General features: G+C 34.1%; 1 long non-coding RNA gene across 1 annotated transcript; it reads left to right on the top strand.

Annotated features, from left to right (window-relative positions):
- The first annotated feature begins 244 nt into the window (after nucleotides 1–244).
- LOC143669104 (uncharacterized) lies at nucleotides 245–5,229 on the top strand. The gene is made up of 3 exons (XR_013168709.1): nucleotides 245–300; nucleotides 3,834–3,967; nucleotides 5,124–5,229. It is a non-coding gene; the product is annotated as an uncharacterized LOC143669104 (long non-coding RNA).
- The last annotated feature ends 5,229 nt before the right edge of the window (nucleotides 5,230–10,458 follow it).

Below are 10,458 nucleotides of genomic sequence, written 5' to 3'. Positions count from 1 at the left end.
CTATGGACTCATGTAACATCCTCTGGGATACGGGAAATTTTCAGCATTAGTTTGACCTCTTTGGATAAAAGCATCTCAAGAAGACCCTTGGTAGATGTGCACATTTTATCTGGGATGATTGACCGGTGATTATATTTGCATTAATTATCATCATTTATCACATGAACAGAGGAAGGGTCCTCTGAAATGGAACAATGAGTTACACTGGAATGAGAATGAATGAAAGATTCTAGAGCCTGGAAAACCATGTCAGACATTGTGATTCAGACAAAAGGAATACAGAGGTGATAAAGTTTTATGGTAAGAAGTGGTTCAATTATGGAAATACTTGAAGGTAGAGCCAATGCTATTTAGTTTAACTCTGCTTTGTTTAATTCTGAAATCATTTACACTTAGGAATTTTCTGCGATGTCTGTCTTTCACCATATCCCATACATTTTTATATTGGGAACCATATTTGTTTAATATTTTCTCATTGGTACAAGTAAATTTGAGATAAGATTATTTTAATTCCTAAAAGATTGGTTTAGTTTTACTTGCAAAAGATTTGGTCAATGAATGAATATTATCTTTAACATTTCTACTCTTTTGGGGATTTTAATTTGTCCTTGTGCAATATGGTAAAATAAATAAAGAGAAGATAAAATCTTTTGTGCAGGAAGAAAGATTTAATAAAGTGACTTATTGAATATATAAATTTTAATATTGATTGCTCTTTGTTCATGTTTATTCTTCTCCTACCAAGAAATTGACATTTTGCCACATTTGCTATAGTATTTTATCTATCTATCTATCTATCTATCTATCTATCTATCTATCTATCTATCTATCTATCTGTCTGTCTGTCTATCATCTATCTGATTTTTTTAAACATTTGAGAATAGATTTCATATATGATGGCAATATAATATCTAATACATCCAAGAACCTTTCTTAAGGAAAAGGGTAATATTCACTTATATAACCACATTATACAATTTCCACGTTCAAGAAATTTAACATTTATATAAAGCACCCCGTCCATATTCCACTTTTTTCAATTACCCCAATAATGTTCTTTTGGGCACTTTCTCCTCCAATATTAGATTTAGTTCAAGATCACATTTTGCTTTTAATCATCACCTCTTTCACCTCTCTCTTTCTAAAATTGTAACACACATCCAACATAAAATTTCCAGTATAATCCATTCCTTAGCATATAATTAATAGGAACTAATCACATTAAAAATATGTGCTACTATCACCTCTATCCATTATCAAATCCTTTCCATCACTTCAAACAGAGACTCTGCACTTATATTGCATTAATTCCTAATTCTCCACACATGCAAACTTCTCCCACCCCTGGTAAACTGCAGTCTAGTTTATCTCTATGAATTTGCATATTCTAGGTATTTTATATAGGTGGAAACACAGAATGTTTGTCTTTTTAAGTCTGATTATTTCACTCACCATGATGTCTTTAACTTTCAGCCATGCTGCATCACTTATAAAAGTTTCATTCCCCTTTACAGCTGTTCACATTGTTTGTAGATGCCAGATTTTGTTTTGGTAAACAAATGTGTTCCCATTTTTTGTATGACTTATTTTTTGGGGGGGAGGATTGTATCATCTGGGAATCAAACCCAGGTCTCCTGCATGAAAGGTGAGCATTCTACCACTGAACCACCGTGCACCTCTCCATTGTTTGTAGATTCCAACTTTGGTTTATCCACTCATCTGTTGATAGACACTTGGGTTGCTTTCACCTTTTGGATATTAGAATACAAGTCCTTGAGTTCAACTCTTTTGGGTGCATTCCTAGAAGTGTATTTCTAAAAGGTCATATGGTAGTTTTATGTTTAACTTTCTGAGGAACTACCAAACTTTTCTCCACAGTGACTGCAACACTTTATATTCCCACCAACAAAGCACGAAGGTTTATATTTCTATGCATCCTTGCAACTCTTGTTACTTTCCATTTTCAAAATATTAACCATTCTAGTGGATGTGAGGCAGTATCTAATGATTTTGATTTTCATTTCCCTGACGGACAATGATGTTCACTATCTTTTTGTGTGCTTACTGGACAATTTTATATCCTCTTTGGAAAAATGTCTGTTCGAGTCCTTTGCTAGTGGTTTAATTGGATTGCTGTATTTTTGTTGTTAAGTTGTAGGCGTTCATTATATATTATGATATTAAACCCTTTGCTGATACATGGTTTGAAACTATTTTCTCCTATTCTGTAAGTTGTCTTCTTATGTTCATGTTAATATCCTTTGATGAACAGAAGTTTTAAATTCTGGTGAAGCTCAATTTATCTTTTCTTTTCTTTTGTTGTTTGTGCTATTGGTATAAAGCTAAGAATCCATTGCCTGAGACAATGTCCTGAAGATTTGCCCTTATATTATCTTCTAATAGTTTTTTAGTTTTATCTTTGTCTATAAAACCAGTTCACTGATCCATTTTGAGTTAACTCGTATATCTTATGAGGAGGTAGGGCTCCATGCTTATTCTCTTACATATGAATATCCAGTTTTCCCAACACTATTTGTTGAAGAGACTGTTCTTTCCCTTTTGATGGATTTGATACCCGTATAAAAAGGAAATCAATTGGCCATAGATATCTGGGTTTATTTCTGAGCTCAATTCAATTCCATTGGTCTAGGGGTCATGCTCTGTGCCAGGATTACAATATTTTGATTATTGTAGTTTGGTAACAAGTTTTGAAATTGGGAAATGTGAATCTTTCAACTTTGCCTTTTCTTGCTGTATGTAATTGAATCTAAGGCATCATCCAAACATTTTTCTAACCTCTTCCCACTTATATTAACTCAATGCTATTGTTTTGATTCAAATCTTCACAATTTCTTTCCCATATTAGTAGAGTACCTCCATCCTCAATTCTTACTTACTGAGTTGGCCTCTCTGTTGTCCACTTATTCTAATGAGTTTAGCACATTTCATTGTAATCCCTTTGCCCAAAATGTTATGCTCTGATTTCTTAACATGATCTTAAGTGTTTATCCTATTTCTCTATTTCTCTCCTTAAGACTCAAAAGTCAGCTGCTTAATTTCTTGAAAGACATGGTACTCTCTGATGGCTATTCTTTCTGGCTAAAACTCTAGTAAATTATACTCATCATTCAAAGTTCAGGTTTTTCTCTGTTTTTATAGCATTCTGTACATATACCAAATCTTAAGTTTTTTTGGTTTTTTTTTTTTTTTTGACATTTGATATTGTCAAAGTATTTCTCTAGACTTTGACATTCTTGAGGACAAGACCTGGGTCTTATACCTTGGGCCATCAGCAAGGAATATACTGCCTGAAACATTGTGGACAAAAATATATTTTTAATGGAAAGAGATATAATTGATCTGATACTTCTAGGCTAGTATAAATCCATCATCACTTCAGAAAAATAATATTCAGGGTATATCCTTCAGGTAGTGAGAACACAAATGTATTTTTCTATATAAAGGAAAAAAGCAAAACTTTGCAGTGAATATTTAATATCTTGTTCCACTGAGGTATTTATGATATTTTTTAATTGAGTTGAAATTCTTCTCTCAATATAAATCCTCAGTGTAAGCCAAGTATTATTAGGGGGCTGAAACTAGAAAAAGAAACAAAAAAAGGAAACCAAACATTAGGTTTTAGTCTAAGAATTTGAGTGCTTTCTAAAACCACCAATATAATCAGATTTATATTTATTTTTACAGAAATGTTTGCTCAGCTAATGCATTCCTAATCAAATAATGGGTGTTCCATGATGGAAATTTCAAATAAAGTTCTTAAGGCTGTCAAAAAGTAAATAAGCTAACTAGAATTGTATTTCTTTGTTTCCCAGTGGACCTCATAAATGCTTGGAGGGCAATATGGTGTATTCAGAAATAGGCCAGATTGACACTTAAATGCAAGTTTAGTCAACATTTTTTCCTCCACCCCTCACCCTCAACTGATGATTTTCATGCATAAATTCTGGTGAGATATGTCCTTTTTTAATAACTTGACAATAGTTTCCATGAACTATTAGGTTGTTTTTTTTTTCATTATGTGGTTTAGCTTAGACAAACTCTCTCTAAATAAAAAGCTGTAATTCCCTTAACTAAGATAATTGATTTCATATTAAAAATACAGAGCATCATGTATTTCTTTACTTTGTTTTTTTATGCCTATTTACATGTATTTTACTTACATTAGTATGAATAAAGGATGCTTAATATTTTAACTTGCATTAAAAGTATACAAGTGTGCAGTGAATATTGTTAAATTATTTTGAAGTTTATTTTAGTCCCTTTTTTGTAATTTCTAAAATCTTTGGCATGACATATTCAGTCAGTGAAGATTTTTCCAATTGAAATCATAGTCTCCTACTTTAAACCTTGTGACACAAGAAAATCTCTAAAACTCTTAGATATCCAACTTGTGCATTGTTGACTACAGTGTATTACCATAGAGATGTTTCATAAAAACATAAACTTATTCCCCATTTTGTGGTTCATAAGGCATTACCAATTAAGCCAAGATGTAAGAAACATCAAATTTCAAAGATTTTATTAAAATAGATTTGGCAACATTGGAATGAAATAACAAAAGTTCAGATTGTCTGTGTTTATTCTTGGTCAAAATATCTCAAATGGAAAGAGTAAGACTAATGGAGCACAAGTTCAACTTTTGTTAAGTTTGAAAAGCTATTTTTTTTAATATAATTTGGTTCACACATTGTGAGACAATTAGAGAAAAAAGACATTGTTGTCCTCTGAGATCATGAGACAGTAGGACAACTGGCCATAGAAAGAAATATCAAGTAAGGCATAGCACAACACGAAGCTTTTAGAATGCTCTGAAGGTTCATTTTTCACATTGCTCAAAACACGAAAGGCCACACACTGTAAAGAATCCTCTGAATTCTGAAATTAAAAATAAACACTAAAAATTAAAGACAGTTATCTAAAGACAATCCTTGTACTTTTCTTCATTTGCATTCACTAAGCTTCAGCAAAAATAAAAGTGTTTCTTGGAAAAGTCAATCTGACTATTGGTAAATGTATTTTTAAAAGCAGTAACAAAAAGAAAAAGAAACAGTAGCAAGAACTATTATTCCACCTATTTTTGCATTGTGTCTTTTATGTTCCAGGTACTTTATTTTATGTCATGCTTACACAGATCTTATTTATGCATCACGCAAGTAAAGAAGTTTGGGCCAAGAGTCAATTGTCCAAGGCCATGTTTCGAGAAAGCAGAATAATTGAAATATGCATTTGAATCTAACTCCAAAGCTTTTGGTTTTTAGTAAGTCTCATATCAGCCAAGTTTCTTGAATGTAAATAAGAGGGAAAAAAGTACCTTTCTTAAGTAAAAGGAAATTTATCCAGGAAAGATACCAGGGCTCACAGAATTGAAATGGAACAAAAATAGTGGCATTCTGGAGGCCAGGCAGCAGAATAAGTATCAGCAGATTGCAACCTCTTTCACTTGAGGGTAGAATGTCCCCATTGTTAGATGATACTAACCCTGGGCATCAATGCTACCCCATTAAACTACCCTTGCTCCCAGCCATAAGCTCCTGAACTGGTCCTCAGCTATCACTCTACCTTCTGTCCCAGGTCTTAGATACAAGTTCTGGCTAGGAATATTCAGTTGACCAAATCTTAGTCACATCGTCATGTCATGGCAGTCAAAAAGTGAGAAGGAACTGCTCCCTACTAAACTATCAACCACAACACAAGCCCCATTAATAATACGTACAAATGAGTATTCCCTAGTAGGAAAGCTTTAAGTTCTGCCACTGCAACTGTTTGACCATATGTTCATGGTTCTTCTCTTTTCTGAATATGAAAGTAATACTCTCTTAAAGTCTTCCCCTTTTTGTGTTTTCATCCCCTTTTCTCTAATTAGAATAGTAAGATTACTCCAATAAAAATGCATCAGATCTCAAATCGTGATACTCTTTCATTCAAAACCCTTTAATATGTTCTCTTCTTATCTTGCTCAGAGTAAAACCTGAAATTGAATCTTAATATATATGAGTAGGATTAAAGGGACAAATGAGGAGTAATAGTGAAATGTTCAGAGCCTAGCACCAGTAGGAAGCTGTTAACATTTGTGATAGTCTGGAGCTACATGCCCCAGAAAAACATGATTTTAGGCTTGTTCTATTCCTGTGGGTATGAACTCTTGTAAATGGGACTTTTTGATGAGATTACTACAGGTAAGGGATGACACAGTTGAGTCCTGTTGGACCTTAATCTTATTACTAAAGGCCTTAGAGGGAAGATCAGAGTGAGAGAAAGAGAGAGAGAGAAGGCCACAGAGAATAGTCAGAAACTGAAAGTCAACAGATTTGAGAAACTGGAAGAGGCTACCATGTGCATTGTCCTTTGACAGATCATCCAATGAACAAGTTCTGCCCCAGCCAAACGCAGAATTCCACAGTCTTTTAAAAGAAAGCATCACTTTGGTGTTGCTTGATTTGGGGCTTCCCTTAACTGAAAAACCATGAGCTAATAAATTATCACTGTGTAAGCCACCCATAGCATGGTATTTTGCATTGGCAGCGAGGAAAGTAAACAGTTTTTGACACCAAAAGTGGGGTGCAACTATTGCACATAATAACAACAACAAAAACCGAATATGGAGATAGCAATGGAATTTGGTAATGTGTAGAGGCTGGAAAAATTGAAAGGTGCTTGATAGAAAAAAACTAGGTAGTTAAAATATGAGCTAAGGGTGAGTGATGTCACCAACATGGTAATATTAGACATCCCCTGAATAAACCTCCACAGAGATTTAGTGAATAACAGGACAAATTTCACTTGCTTAAAACTCTGGAGGAAGAGACTAGAGGATGACTCCACAAATGTTGAATTGAAGAAACGGAAAAACTTCAGGTAAGAGAATTCCATCTCAGACCACTGAGTTGAGCTCCCTCCAACCAAGGACAGAGACCATAGACCAATTCACAGCAGAGATAGAACTCCATGCATGTACAGTCACAGAGACATAACTCTGCAGAGACAAGGGTAAACACAAGCTGCTGAGGAGTGCTGAATAAAAAAAAGGGCCTCCAGGCTGGGGTGGGGAGAGAACATCAGAGAAAGGCTAGTAAAAACTGTTGTGACTTCACTCAATCAAATTTCAGTCAGCTGGACCATCTGAGAGCAAAACAGATATTTCTGAAGTGACCTAACTTTCTGGATTAACTCCAGCTGGCTCCCAGTGATGGGGGCGGGGAGAAATAGAAAAAGGAAAAGACTCAAAAAACTGGGGTGGTTGAGGGATAAACTGAACTTCTGTAAAATATGACAGGTCCTTGAACTGAAAAGTATAAGAAAAATGGGGTACTGAGTAAGGGAGAGAATTTAAACAAATCATAGCAGCTGGGGAGAAAAGTTTGCCCAAAAACAAACTTCCTGAAGAAGGAACAGCAGAAAGGAAGCTCTCTTCTGAAGGTGAAACAATTGCACAAACTATGCAATCTTAAAAACTGCACCACATATCTAAGTTAAGAATAAGGTGAAGAAGAGCTGAAAAAATCCGAACAGTTGAACACAGGCTAAAATTCATTTGACCAACCATCAAAGAAGAGACTTAACACCAAGCCAGTCAATGGTAAAACCTTGAACCAGAGGAAAAATGGACCTTCAGAGTTAACCCATCATGATAATTAGATGTCTAGTTCTTAGAAAAAAAAATTAAAAGCCATACTAAGAAAGGAAGATATGACTCAGTCAAGGAACAAATTAAAACTTCAGAGGACACTCAGAAGTTGGAACAACTGATAAAAGATGTTCAAACAAATCTAAAACAATTCAAAGAGATGAAGGAAAATATACATAAAGCGATAAAGAATATTAAGAAGATAATGTGTGAGTATAAAGAATAATAATTTGAAATATAAAAGGAAACACAACAAAAATTATGGGGACCGAATAAATATGAGATATTAAAAATAAAATAGAGAGATACAACAGCAGATTTGAGCAGGTTGAAGAAAGAATCAGGGAACTAGAAGACTAGACAATCGAAAGCTTACAGTCTGAAGAACAGAAAAGAATAGATGCAATTGAGCAGTGCCTCAAGGATTTGAGTGACAGCATGAAGCACACAAACTTATGTGTCATGGATGTCCCAAAAGGAGAAGAGAAGGGAAAAGGAGAAAAAAGAATATTTGAGGAAATAATGGCTCAAAACTTTCAAACTCTTATTTAAAAAAACATAAATATACATGTCCAAAATACACAATGTACTACAGACAGAATAAATCCTAATAAACCTACTTTGAGAAACATACTAATCAGAATATCAAGTGCCAAAGATAAAGAAAGAAGTCTGAAATCAGCAGGAGAAAAGCAATTCATCACATAAAAGAGATTCTCAATAAGATTAAGTGCCAGTTGCTCATTAGGAAACAAAGAAGGTGAGAAGGAAGTGGGATAATGCATTTAAGGTATTGAAAGAGAATAATTACAGTAAAAAATACTTTATCTGGCAAAACTATCCTTAAAAAGTGAGGGAGAGTTTAAAGTATTCACAAATAAAAAGAAACTTAGAGTTCATCAACAAAGACGTGCCCTATGAGAATAACTAAAGGGAGTTCTGCAGGTTGAAAGGATAAGACATGTATATTTATGTCTTATCTAAGAGTGTTTTATCTACTCTAAGAGTGACTTAGAGTAATGTGAAGAAATGAATATAATTAACAAGGGTAACTAAAAGGGTAATTGTCAAACCCAATCAATAGTTCTGTCCTCAATGTACAACTCTACTCTTTATTTCAAGTAAGAAATCAAAATACAATTGTACAAGAAAATGGCATGTTTCCCAAAAAAAAAGGCATGCAAAATTTAAGGTGATAAAGTGAGACAAAAGCTACATAAAGAGAGGAAACAGAAGGATATGTGAGGAGAAAAGCTGAGTTGGTATCTTTTCAAATTGGTAGGGTATAGTTTTAGGTTGTATGCTGATTTGAAGCTGTTATGTATTCTAGAAAAGGCCATATTCTTTTAATCCATTCTTGTGGTTTAAGATCTGTTATGGGTGAGATCTTTCAGTTAGGTTATTTCAATTGAGATATGACCCATTCAAGGTGTGTCTTAATGCTTTTACTTGAATCCCTTATGAGAAGATAAAGGACAGGAAAAAACTGAGATAGCTCTGAGAGAAATGCCCAGAGAAGTTTGGAGAGAGCTTAGAGAAAAGACCCTACAGGAGTATAGAGAGAAATGCCCTGGAGATGCTAAAAGAGAGACCATGGAAGCTCAGAGAGGAGGCCACTGGAATCAGAACTTGAAAGCAATGGAACCTAAGAATGAAGGACCAGCAGATGTTGGTCATGTGCGTTGCTATCTGACATAGGAATCTCGGATGCCAGCAGCCTTTCTTCAGATAAGGTGTTGTCCTGTTAATGCCTTAATTGGGACATGTTCATAGCCTTAGAACTGTCAATTTGTAAACTAATAAATCCCCTTGTAAAAATCAACACATTTCTTGTATATTGCATTCTTGCAGATTTATCAAATAGAAACAGGTTGTATAATATAAACCCCAGGATAACCATGAAAAAATACTTTAAAAATATCTAGAAAAAGAAATATGAAAGAGATCAGTCAGATACATCACAAACAATCAGCTATAAAGGAAAAGAGAAATAAAAAACGAGACATGACATATACATAGCAAAGAACAAAATGACTGAAGGAATGACTGTTTTTACAGTAATAACAATGAATGTTAATGGGATAAATTCCCCAATCAAAAGACACAGGTTGGAAGAATGGATTTTAGAATGCATAATCCAACTATATGTTGTTTCCAAGAGACTCAGCTTAGACTCAAAGGCATAAACAGGTTGAAAGTACAAGAATAGGATAAGTATTCCATGCAAATTTTAACCAAATAAGAGCTGGGTTAGCTATACAAATATTAGACGAAATAGACTTTAAGTGAAAGCCATTATAAGAGACAAATAAGGACACTATATATTAATAAAAGGAACAATCCACCAAGAAGAAATAACAATCATAAATATTCATGCACTCAGCCACAGTACCCCAAGACACATGGAACAAACATTAGCAAAACTGAAGGGAGAAACAACTCCACAATGATAGTTAAATACTTCAATACACCTCTCTTATCAATAGATATAACATCTAGGTTCAAGATGAATAAGGAAATAGAGTACTTGAATAGTATTATAAATGAAATAGACCCAAAAGACATACACAGAATATTGCATACAAAAATTGTAGAATATAAATTCCCCTCAAATGCACACATCATTCTCCAGGATAGATCACAGGCCGGGTCACAAAAAAAGGCTCAATAAATTTACAAAAACTGAAATGATACAAAGCTTCTTCTCTGTTCATAATGGAATGAAGCTGGAAAACAAAAGCAGGCATAGAATGGGAAAACCTACAATACATAAAAGTTAAATAATGTTTTCTTAAACAATCAGTGGGTCAAAG

Source organism: Tamandua tetradactyla, chromosome 25 (genome assembly GCF_023851605.1).
Source record: "Tamandua tetradactyla isolate mTamTet1 chromosome 25, mTamTet1.pri, whole genome shotgun sequence".
Lineage (NCBI taxonomy): Eukaryota > Metazoa > Chordata > Mammalia > Pilosa > Myrmecophagidae > Tamandua > Tamandua tetradactyla.
This window is presented reverse-complemented; position numbering and strand designations above follow the sequence as displayed.